The sequence below is a fragment of the Cricetulus griseus genome, chromosome 4 (assembly GCF_003668045.3).
Source record: "Cricetulus griseus strain 17A/GY chromosome 4, alternate assembly CriGri-PICRH-1.0, whole genome shotgun sequence".
NCBI lineage: Eukaryota > Metazoa > Chordata > Mammalia > Rodentia > Cricetidae > Cricetulus > Cricetulus griseus.
Window position 1 is genome coordinate 34,536,317 of NC_048597.1, and position 13,219 is coordinate 34,549,535.

The following is a 13,219-nucleotide window of genomic DNA, read 5'->3' on the forward strand; positions in this document are numbered from 1 at the left end:
GCCTATCCAAAGACGTATTTCATGGTTTGCTTTACTAAAAAAGCATGTGTCTTCCTTATTTCCTCAGTTGAGATGCCCTTGGGAAATTAGCATGTATCAAAAAAAAGAAAAAAAGATTGGTAGATGCACCTACAGTAAAAAGATCTCAGGGAGACTTTCTGTCAAATATCACCACTTAAATTGTAGATCCCAACCATAGAAACTCCTCTCCTCTAGCCTTCCAAACTAAAGTCACTATTTCTCAAGTATATTTGCATTTGAGTAGTTAATTCCACATTCCTATTGTTCCCATTCCAACCATGTCATATATACCTTGAAGAGGTATTTTCAGTTATTACAAGATCAATTACTGTTGCCCCTTTGTACCTTATGACTGGAGTCATGAAACCATTGATGAGTTTTATAAACAAGAGAAAATGAATGTCTCACTAATCATACTTAAAACACAGCCAGTGATTTAGCAATCTAGATTCTCAGTGGTGGTTTAATCTGACCCTAGAATGTCGTCCTTTCTTCTATTTACCAAGATGTAGTTGTTAATTAAGATTTGATTCTATTCCAGTAGACAGGAATTTCACAATATAAACCTTGAGTTTCTGTTAATTAAAATGAAAATGGGCTCTCTCAGCTTCTAAACATTGTATAGGCCATGGACTAAATCAGTAGGTGCTTCTATAGGAAAGAAAGACTGGCTTCCAGGAACTTCAAGGTGCCTAAATCAATTATTTTTCTAAGTCCATCCATTGCTAAACAATTCAAATGTGCAGTTGCGATACTGTATTCAATTTAGTAACAGTATTGGCCAATGGATATCTATCATGCTCTTGATACCACTATGCATCAGCAAGGTAATATATAGTATCCTTTGCAAAACTTGAAATTTAGTCCCTGGGTGATGTTGATGGGATAAGACTGAGCAGTTTTGTTTTACTGATTCCTGGTTCACCAAATGTTTCCTGCAGCACTGTGTAAAAACTAGAATAGTTCATCTCCCTGCCTCTATTTATTTGCTGAACAGCTGTAGCTGTAGGATTAATTGAGAGTAAACAGATAACACAATTAACAAGGAACAGGCCCACAGGGCACATTTATGTGTTTCCTCTTTCTTCATAAACCATAAGAATGTAATCAGCCTGCTTTATGTTGGAAATTCAAAACTGGGTAGGAGAGGCTATGTTGATACGTGTATTGAAATCTATGTCTGGATGTCTGAGAAAATGTTATATGCTTTCTGAAATGTTATGGCACATCCATAATAGCAATTTGGAATAGCAATACACATTATACTCAAGGGTTTTATAGAATTAAATCTGAGTACTATAGAATCTTATGGTCATAGATCATACCTGATTACTGAAGCCCAACCCAGAATGAATGATACCACAGAGAACGGTTTCCATTCCACTTAACAAATGCAGTAAATATGTCACTGTATTCTAGATACCTGAATTAAGCCAGTCTCAAAAATCTAAAGTAATAAAATCAAACTTTAAAAAAAATCAAGACTGTTTTTAACACTTATAGTGATAAAAGAAAGTCTTTTTTACTAAGACTTCTCCTTATCCAGTAAATAATCACATGTTCAACAGCAATAAAATATTGATGAGAGATAAACATTCTTCATTTCAAAGCAAGGAGCCTGCTGAATGGTGATACAGTTTCAAAAGTATGTGATTTGACAAGGGAGCTCTCATCATACTCCTGAAAAAAATTTTACGCTGCTGTGATTTTGTTTGTGGGTTTTTCTTTTCTTCCAAATTGAAGGAATGTACTTAACTCTAATCAGAACCATCAAAGCCTTTTAAAATGTCCATAGAGTTTAAAATTTCTGGCTTAAAAAGAAAATAAAGTGTTTAAAATCTCAAGTGCTGGTTTTCTTTCCCTGTTGAGTTCTGTGTCTCAGAATTCCAAGATGTGTTTATTTATAAGGGGTCTAACAAGTATTTATAAATACTTAACCATGTGCCAGGTCCAGTTCTAGTTATAAGTGATGTTTTAGTCTGAAAGAAACAAGCTTCCTGCCTCCAAGTAGGGAACCAGAGATGGGTATAGTGATACATGACAGTAGTTCCAGCACTTGAGAAGTAGAGGCAGGAGGTGCAGAGATTCAAGGTCATCCTCAGCTACATAATGATAGCCTGGCCTATCTGAAACCCTATCAAGGAAATGAGAAAGAGGAGGCAATTTAGAGGGGGAAGGAAAGGAAAGTTACTGGAAAAAAAGGGAAAGTTCCTGCAAAGGCAGACTTCAAGTGAATATGAAGGAAGTTTTAACTGCTACTGCAGAATTGGAGAGTAGATACATGTAAATGAGTAACTTATTTGAGAACAGAGAAAGAAAGTCTTTTGTGAGGGAGTGATGTTCAAACTGAGATTTAAATGATTAAGGGCCCATCCAGACAGCCATCTTGGGGAAAGGATTCCCAGGCTGCACACACTTGCCAGCGAAAGAGCAATATAAGACTTCTGTGTATGGTCTGAAGGTGGTTAGACATCCTACTTAGATGCTCAGGGTTCCAAAGGATCACAGCCCAGCTCACAAGACAGCCCCTTGTCCTTTCATGAAGCAACTACAGAAGTTATGCCAGGTGTGGTGATACACTCTTGTAATGCTAACAACTGGAAGGGAACAGGAGACTTGGGAGTTCAGTGTCATCCTTAACTATATAACATGCTCCAGGCCTGCCTGAACTATGCAAGACACTGTCTCAAAATAATTATAAAGAGACAGAGGAGAAGAGAAGAGAGAAAGAGAATAAGGAGGAGAAAGTTGTGCCATGTCTTTTCTACTGTGCTGGATTGGTCAAAGCCACCACAAGGTTTCCTAACTCCATAGGAACACAAAGGAGAAGTGAGGAATTAGCGCCATGTTAAAGATTTCCAAAGTTTAAGTTTCTCAAGGACTAAGGTGACCTCCACTTCACCTTTTAATTTGTTCATGATGAATTTTATTTACAATATTTTTGCATCATTTCCTTATGGTTGCTTCTAATGCTTTGCAATTCATTTGTAAAGAATAATTTTTTAAAATATTTGTCTATAAAAATCAAAACTGGGGCTGGAGAAATGGAGTTAGGAGTTGGAAGTACCTACCTGCTGCTCTTGCAGAGGGACAGGATTCAGGTCTCAGGCCCCACACTGAGTGGCTTACAGTGCACTGTAACTCTAATTGTGGCAAACTTAATGTCCTCTTCTGGATCCCATGGGCACATGAACACACACGTTGCATATGCATACACTCAGGCACATACAAAATAAATAATACATTTTTAAGTCAACAGTGTCATCAATCGATATATTTGAAAAAACATGTTATTGTCTTCAGATCCTTTAAATTCTAGACGTTATTGGTGCAGCCATTTAATTCTTACCTCTTTCATCCTAAAACTATTGCCAATGACAATTCATCTAATAAGTGCATGTTGGACCATACACTTAATTGTACAATTATTGTGTGGACAAGAAAACGAAGTTTGATTATTTCTTGCTTATAGTACTTTGCCATGAGTCTAGCTCATTCTTCCCAAAATAAACTGATATACAATGAGTTTTAAATTACCTGTGTAGGCAATATTACCACTCCTATCTTTCAGTGTTCTAATCCTGAATACTTCATTTGTTTCATACACAGTGACTGTAACACTCTTTCCAATAGTGTTATGAGTGGCAATGTAAAAATTAAAGACTCCTTACAGTACTAGTAACACAGAGCCTTTTCACTAGCAATTAGTTTAAAGGAAGTTCTGGCTAATAAATTATCAATAAATATTCAATCTCATGTTAGCTGTATGATCTAAAATGACAACTCAGGTCTCTGGTTATTTTCTGTACTAGAGTATTTCACTTTAAAAGGGGGACTTTGCTTTTGTTTTGTAGATCTGTGTTTTGAGTGTAGATCTGTGAAATCTATTCAGAGAGAACTAAATTGAATGGACAACATCCACCTAGTAATGATTCTTCAAGACTTCTATTTATGTTTCATCTCTTTCTCCTCTTCTGTTTTTACCACAATGAGAGAGAGAGAGAGAGAGAGAGAGAGAGAGAGAGAGAGAGAAAGCATCAATTTTAGCAGAAGAAGTCATTATGAAAATTACTAGAGGCCAATGAAGCGATTCTCAACCTGTGGGTCACAAACACTTTGGTTAGATATCTGATATGCTACCTAGAAGATATTTATGTTATGGTTCATAACAGTGGCAAAATTGCAGTTATGAAGTAGCAATGAAAATAATTTTAGTGTTGGGAGTCACCACAACATGATGAACAGCATTAAAAGGTTGCAATATTAAGGTTGAGAACTACTGGTCTAATTAGTCATTTGAGGAAAGGGACTATAGCTTTCTTTTCAATGACAGCTGAAAAAAAAGAGGGGAGGGGCTGTAGCTTCTTTTCAGCATTCTATCTCCAATATCATTATTGTGGCTTGTATGTGATCAGGGCTTACAGTATTGAAGACTAATATATCAAGAGGCATACACAGTATCTATCATCATGTGCCTGAAATCAGCTCACAATTTGGAGCATTCTTTCTCATGGAAGTAACTATGCTTGCAGGGCCTTACCTGCCTGCTTCTAGCCAGTCTTCTAGAGTCATACAACACATGCAAGGGACTTGAAAAGTCAAGCATCTGTGTCTATTTACTGCCAATGAACTTTATTACAAGAGAGAGTTTGGGGCCCATGGCTTTCTGAGTAGAGAAGATGTCCAAATCACTTGTGGTTGAGTGTTTATTTCAGTACCCGCAGTAAAGGTGGGATTCACAATGACAATGGATCTACCCTCAGCTCAGAGGAAAAACTGCACAGGCTCCATGGAGAGATGGTATGTCAGAGACTGGGCATTACAGTTCTCTAGATATTCAGGAGGTAAAGACATCCATTTTGTGTTGAATACCTACTACAGAGAAATCCTAGAACCATACTCTCTGATGACAGCAACTAGTTACAGATAGGTCAATTACTTCAAATCAACTAAAAGCAAAAAGAGTAGAATATGGGGTTTCTTGGTCATTCGAGCCACATTTTTAAGAGCTAAACAGCCACATCTAACAAGTGAATACCATATTAGAAAGTATAAACTATGGAATATCTGTTTATTACAGAAAATATTAGAATATACTATTCTAAAATATACCACTTATTGCAGAAAACTTCAGATTGGATATCCAATTCTGAATTTATTTCCTAATCAACAAAAGGTGCCTTTCAAATCTTATTGACTTAAATTGTGATGATTCTGTTTAAATCTTTTCTGAACAACAAATTTAGATATCTCCTAGGCATGTCTCTGTGCAACACAACAAAACAAATGAGAGTATCTGTTATGAAAAGCAGTGAGGTTCTGAAAGCTGGTTAAGGTGGGGAAAAATCTCACATGATTTGTGACATGTCTAAATAAGTGAGATGCATACAGTGTGTATAATCTGCTTGAGTTGTGTCAAAATTGAAGGAAAATTTACACAACTCGAAGCCCACCACCCTCTTTTTGATAAGTAACTAAGAACAACTTCTAATTTAATGCATATACAAATGAGGTGAAAAATGTTATCTGAAATATACATTTTGGCTTTTCTTAGAGGAGACTGCTTCCTTGGGCATTGCTTCCCCATAAATTGTCTTTCTATATAGTAATTGCCATGTCCTTTCTAAAGTATCTCTAATCTATGTCAGTGGGAATAGAACTAATAAAAGTTCAGTACATGATGATGGAAACTAATAAGACAAAAGGTTCATGATCTATCTTATATACATGTACATATGTGTTAGCGTTGTGTGACTGTAATCAATATGTTTAAAAAGGAGAAGCGTTTCTGGCTTATGATTGCAGAAGTGTGTCAGGTCATGAGCTCTTGACTCTGTCATTTTGAGCCTTTAGTGGTACCTTATGGTGGCAGTAAGTGGAAGAGAAGGCTTACTTACCTTGTGATAGCCAAAAAAGAAAGGAGAAATGTCAGGGTATCAATATTTCCTCAAGGGCACTCCCCCAGCAACTTAACTTCCTCCTACTAGGCGACATGTCTTCAATGCTCCACCATCTCTCAATGACTGAATGGACTAACCATGCACATGAGCTTCTAGAGAGATTCCAAATCTTAACTATAGCAATATATTTATGAAAATAAACACATACTTGTTTAAGTAAAAGTAAAACACATGCTGTCTCTATTCTTATCAGTACATAAGAATCTCTATTGTATCTTAGTGTGCATCAAATTTTCTACTATACAATTTCTCTTATGATAAATTGTATCTACTATCAAATTCTCATATGATAAAAATACAGTTGATAATAATTATTCCTCTTTGTATACAACTGAATAAAAGCATACTCATTTTTCTGCTTCAGAAGCTGTTCTGGAAATAAAGAAAATCCTGTAAAGACGCAGGAGCCAAGATACAAGATACAAAAAGAGTCAAACAAGGACCTTCGTCCCCAATTCTACTGGCCAGCCAAGCCTAAATGTAAGTTTGAAGAGGGAGTGGGGGAGGCACCAGCCAGGCGGTGGTCCACAGGTAAAGCAGACACTTGTTGCCATGGAGTACATAAACAATTAGGCACACACATACCTAGAGTGTCTGCAAGTGTTGTTGTCCTATCTCCCATACTGTCTACACTGCTGAAGAAGGCTTGAGACTACCACTAACATCAAGTTTAAAAAATAAACTTACAGCAAAATACAGTGTGTGGGCCCAGCTGATTTTTTAAGTCCAGGCATGTTGAAATAGAGTCTTAGAATAATCATTTCCATAGGACCTGAGTAGGTATCCAAGTGTTCACCAGATGCTAATGGCTAGATTGTACAGAGTAAAATTGCTAACTTAAGCTTATTTTCATGATTCAGCAATAGATTTTAAGTAATAAAAGATCTGGAGATTTGAAAAATAAATAATTCCACTGCAAATGGGAAAATTAAAATAATCTTATCATCTCTCAGACATGTCCATATGTGTTTTTCTACCATTATCATATTTCTCTTAATTGGGCCCATTTTTTTCCAGATGATATTTTATAGTTTGAAGTTATGAGCTATAATGAAGAAATTATTCACTTCAGATGACTGAAGTAATCCGTACTGAAGTTTCCCAAAGACAGTCTAGGATGTTTGAAACACAGCATGATATAACAAATATGGCTTTGTTCACATGTGATATTCAATATATCCACAGTGAAAAGTAATAACAGCATGGCAGAATCTTTTATTCTTTAATTGATGTCTCAGTAGAAGAAATACAAATGTAAAGTACACGATTAACTTTGGAACTTTGATGGAAAAAAATCACAACATACCATCCATTTCTGACAAGTAGACATTATCTCATAATACCCACACCATCCTATGCTTATTATGGTTGCCTGGTTTAAGTGTGACTTTTGGACTCCTGACTTGAGGGTTCCTAATCTATAACAGCACAATGGCTTTTTACAGTACAGTCTTAGTTTATAATTGAAAGACTGATCTGTTAAGATTCTTCAGGATTTTTGTGTTCTTGTGCTGGGGAATCGCTTGAACAAAAAGACACGTCGAGTGCAGCATCCTGCCACATGATCATGTCCTGTCTCGAATGGATCCATTCAGAGCACCTGGAGGAATGCAAATAATTGAATGACTTTACTAAGATATTACATTTTTAATATAGACACTGCCAACTATTTGGACTGGGTTCCATCAAAGCCAGATGTTCTCCAAATAAAATGTTCACAATGTAAAGCCATTGAATAAAGCATTCATGTTCTGTTTAAGCAGCGGATTATAGGATGCAAGTTGATGGAGGATGTTGGAGAAACAAGTGAGAAGAGGCATGTCATGGGTTGTACCCACTCTTGGGGAGGGCTGTGAACTAAATGCCAGAGAAACTCTGTAGTTGTTACAACCAAATACAGACTCAGCTTCTGGATTTCTTATAACAAAATCTTGCTGCCAAGGACATTACAATAATAATGTTCAACTAAATCATAAAAAATGCAGAAGGTGATTATTACAGGGCAGAGGAGGGGGATTGCTTGTAAAGTTGTGGTAGAAAGATCAAAAATACATTTTATTGGACTTTTTAAAAGTTAAATTCTTTCTTTTTTAACTAAGGTGCAAAAGAAGTAAAATGTGAAGGTGAGTCAATCAACTATTTCATTCAATAGTCAGGAGTAGTGTTCGGCAAGTCAAGCTAAAAGCTGCCGTTATTCAATACGGCGAACTCAGGCAACTCTGAAGCTTTAATCACTGGTTTTCTAATGAAACTAACCATCTGAAAGCCATTTTAAAGAATTTTGATTGGAAGAAGAATAAAGAATTTTGGAGTATACATCTTTTTCCTTGTCAAATGAATTGGGTTTATGCTTCCATTCACATAGAACTAAAAGTCTGTGGGTTTTTTTCCGCTGTCATTTTAAGTTCTACAAAGATGTTCACTTGACACAATATAAAAAATGACCCAAACACATAAATATAAATATTATGACAAGCATACAATTAGGGAAAGAGAAACAGATCATTATATACCTCTGTGGTTTTCCAAATTACACAAGGGAGCTTTCTAAATTATTTTTAATTAAGTAGAGTTTCTTTTCTAATCATTTTTTACTTTCTAAAGCACAGATTAGCTATGCATGTACCACAGACATCTGGGTACACATATTCCAAACTTTCTTCAAATGAAATAGCATATCTGAGGGTGATAAAAATATGGAAACAAACTTCTGACCACTACACATCTAGCATGCATTGCATACAGTAAACACCAGATAATATGGGTGGGGCCCACAAATTTCCACTTTCTGTTTACCATTAATGTGTCTCTTGGAGTCACACTGTAAGTGGTGGTGTCTCACACATAAGAATTAACGAAGTACATCTGTAACCAAAAATATCCATGGAAAACTTGCTGAATTGATCCATATCTGTTTTATTAATCAAGTCCAGTACAGAAGGACTTCCTTGTGGTTGTGCTGTTTTAGAGATAAATAGACTTGAGAAACTACAGTTTAATTCAAAAGTTGTTTGAAACTATGAAGAACATGGAGTTTTATGTTATGTGACATCAATAAAGTTCAGACCTTAATGGCTCTAATTCTAGATATATAAGGATATAAATATCATTATATAAACTTTTACAGCAAAAACATGCTGCAAGTAGCTGTTCAATATGAAATTTACTTCTTAATGCCACTCTCCTCTTTCCTCGGTCTTTTAAATAAAAAAGATTTTTTTAAAAAGCACCATTTTAAACAGTTTGGTATGAACAGCCTTTAGCTGAAGCAGATGGCTGGAAAACAGAGACCTCCGATACTATCCTTCGTTCTTTACCAATTTGGAATTTGGCCTTGGGCAAGTCATGAGAGCAAAATCTACAATAAAAGAAATAATAATGCCTTACATGTGCATGGCATTTTATTGTTTAACAGCACACTTTCACATACTATATCCTATTTAATCTTACCCTCAGTCTCCTGAGAGAAATATAGTAATATTATAAAATTTTCCATTTTAAAGAATAGGGATTGGAGACCCAACTAAACTAAAGCACTTGTTCATAGTCATATCAATAGCAAATGTCAGAGCCAGAAAACAGACAATTTTAGATGTGGGGCTGGTCTTTGTCATCCCTCTATACCACATTGCCACTCTCTGGTGTCTTCCAGTGTGGTAGACTTAGATGAGCATCACTCACTAATGTGGTGGTCACAAGCCACATAGGGTTATTGAACACTTGATATGTGGTCCATCATCATTAAGACATTTTGTTAATAGGAAATATATGCCACAATTCTTAAGGCAAGATAAAAAAGAATGCATGTTAAAATTATATTTGCAATATCCTGAGTTGAATGAAATAGCATAGTTATAGATAGCAATTAATGGGTTAATAGGTATAACTCAGTATGAGTAAGTTCACCTGTCTCTTTATATCTTTACAGTTTTTAGCCCAGCTACCAGGAAATGTAACTGTACATATGATTCATATGTTTCTGGGGGTAATACAACACCAGAAAATTCCAATACTCATGCCTGCAGTATGATTTCATATTACTGGGCTTGTGTATGCACCTGCCTTGATATGACTTAAAGATTTCCCAAGATGCCATCAGAGCATAGTGTCCATTAATGTCAAAGATTCAGCCTTACTTGTATTCCTTCTATATGCAGGGAAAAGATAAGACTTCACTCTTTGATGCTTCAAATGCTCATCCATTACAAGGGTTCATTTTATATTTGCTTAATTTATGAAAGGCTTAGAAGCTAAAATTCCAGGGAAAGTCATAAATTATATTCATAGCTTGGTAACACTGCTTATCTTATAATATGCTCTTCCATAAATACCATGTGTAAAAAAGATGTCTGTTATGCTAATATAGTCAATGCTAAAGAATAATCATATATAAATTTGTTATCTAGCAAATTTTGTCCTGTTCACTATAACCCCAAATGTAACAGCTCTTTTGAAAAATCATTACTGTTGCTTCTTACTTCAATTTTAACTGAAATACAGTGCAACCAACTAACCAAGACAGTGATTAATTGGAATCCATTCAGTATTACTGATTTCAGATCCATAAGTGCTTGGGCCAGAAATGTAAATGCAGCTTTAAACTGAAACAGGATCTTACTGAAACTAAAAGTTAAAATACATAACTATCAAAAGGATGCTACATAAACTCATAGAGACCTGTCTAGTCTGATAAATTCTTTTGTTAGTTCAACACTAAAATTTTGCTACAATGAAAATTCAGAAATGGGCTATCTATGTCATTTATTTGTTACCTCATAAATACACAGACCTTTGGAGCTGAAAGTGTCTCCTAGATTATTTTATCCAATACAAATATTTTACAGATCAAAACCTACATTACAGAAAAATAATGTTCTCAGGAAAAAGTAAAATAGCTAAAGAAAAAAAATGCCCTAAATATTTCTTGACCATCTGCACTTAGTAGAAAGAATCAGGCACAATATTTTCCATCCTGCCAGAATTTTCAGTACAATTTGAATTTCAAGTTTAGTAGCTGGCACTTCTAACCAGGGAAGATAAGATGCGAATGTCAACTGTGAAATATCGCATTTGCAGTACGTGCTTATAAAATAGAAACAAAAGTGCAATAAACCCGTGATTTCAGAGCAGCTACTCACTCATGACTCAGCTTCCTCTCCTTAGTGACTCAGGTCAATGCAATGGACTTTCTCTGCCACTTTCCCCTCACAATTCTTCTATTATTATGAGAACCCGGTCACTTCCAACATTCCAAATAAATGAAGAATAACCGGACACTCAGTCCTTGAGTCAAAAAGAAAGAAAGAAAAACAAAAACCTTCTGATTTTATATACTTAGGAAAAATAAGATTGCCTAATGGTCATTCCTGAAAACATATACATACAAGTAACGCTGAACATATAGAAGGTCATATGTATATATTTGGTGGGTGTGGGCACGTGTGAAAATATATTGTTGTGGAAATATTTTCACATATATACGTGAAAAATCATTATTACTGCATAATTCATAATATGTACATGCATAGATACATATATATATATAATGTGTGGATATAGATAGATGGAGTACATACATGGAAATATGTATGTATTTATTATGCATTATGCAATAACAATGAATTTTTTAAAGATCCTGAATTTGAAAGAGAGCAACAAAAGTTTGAATGGAGAAATGGAATGGGGAAATGTAATTATAATCTCAAAAAACATTTTTGAAAGGAAAAAAGTATTCTCACTGTTTTAAGAGACTTGCTCCAAGGAGAAGAACTATTCCAACTATCTTAGATCCACTTCCACATTCTTACTGAAACCCAGACTCATTGACAACTTCTAGTCTTAATGCTATGACTGGCCTAGGGTTACTTACTAGTTGAATGGTCCAAGTTTAAAGCTATTTTACAGAGATGTTACTAATGAAGTTATCCTTTTAAATTCAATTTTAATCTAGTGGAAAGTACTATAAAAACATTGTTTACTGGTGTCTAGTATCTAACTAGTAACAGTTACTGACCTATAACAGACACTAATTATAAATAGCCACTGAGCTGAGTGAGAAGGAACAGTACTTGTTCGGAGAGACCCTATATGCATAAGGTAAAATTAGGACTAAATCATGCATTTTATTTTGATAAAAGTCAAAACAAAGGAAGGGAGATTATGTTGAAAATACATTTGTCCTTCTATACAAATGTATGCTTACTTCACATTACTGAGAATGTTCTAGAAGAAGTAAATATCAAGCCTCTTTTTTAAGTGCAACATCTCTTTCAGAAATGGAAATAAAAACACTAACTTTCAGGGAAAATATTGCAGTATATGCATATCCATTATTATCTGTAATACATGACTGAGAGTAGATGTGTGTAAAGCTATTCAACGGTTAAATCAATTGATAATAGTTATAAAATGCTCAGTACTGTGTTAATATGAGTGTCTGCTATAACTTATTGACTACATCCCTTCCTTTGAACAAACGTTGTTATTCACCTGTTCATGACTCTGTGGCCATATACATGCTCATGCCTTATTCTAAAAGCCATTACTCTACTTATTCATCTGGTGAGCCTCTAGCCACATCCAAAGTTTAGCTCTAAAGTCTCCTTTCGCTTTTCTTCCATAATCTCTAGTGCCATTTATCTGTTTTCCAAGACTTTCTGCATGTATGTTTTTTTGCATATGCATGTCTTTTTTATTTGATTCTTCCTTACTTCCCTACACATATGCATCCACACTTCAAGGAATGCTGCTTCATGCAAGCTGTCATACACCATGGGAATGTATATTGAAACCAATAAACTCTTGCATAAATACAGATATAACATTTTTTTCAATTAGTACTCAATGCATTAGTGTATAGCCTCAGTTTTGAGGGGGAGGGTGGTAAAATGCATTGTTGGAAAAGCTGGGATATTCATAGTCTGACTCTGCCACATTTAATGCCGGGGATTTCCATAATTTTCAGTAAGTCTTTTCAGCTACTACAATGAGCCATTTAACTTGGCAATGGTTTCATTTTATGTGAAATTTAAGTGGGGTCCAATGTGCTCTGAGAACCTTCCAATGCCAACATTTATATTATTTGAAACATTGTTATCTCAGTGGTTCACAAACTTGAGCAGGCACGGGAACTACCTGAGACACTTGTTAAAACACTGACTTCCTGATTGCCTGACCTAAGGCAGCCAGGAACTTGCAATTTGAGTAAGTAACCAGATGATATACTGAGGGCTGCTAGC

At 35.4% G+C, this 13,219-nt stretch overlaps 1 protein-coding gene across 4 annotated transcripts in view; it reads left to right on the forward strand.

The window, feature by feature from the left end:
* Col8a1 (collagen type VIII alpha 1 chain) overlaps positions 1-13,219 on the forward strand; it is a 124,974-nt gene that overhangs the window by 70,444 nt on the left and 41,311 nt on the right. For all 4 annotated transcript variants that reach the window (XM_027412468.2, XM_027412467.2, XM_027412466.2 and 1 more), the window contains one exon: positions 6,346-6,461. The gene's annotated coding sequence lies outside the window, so the exon portion shown is untranslated. The remainder of the gene's footprint in view (positions 1-6,345; positions 6,462-13,219) is intronic.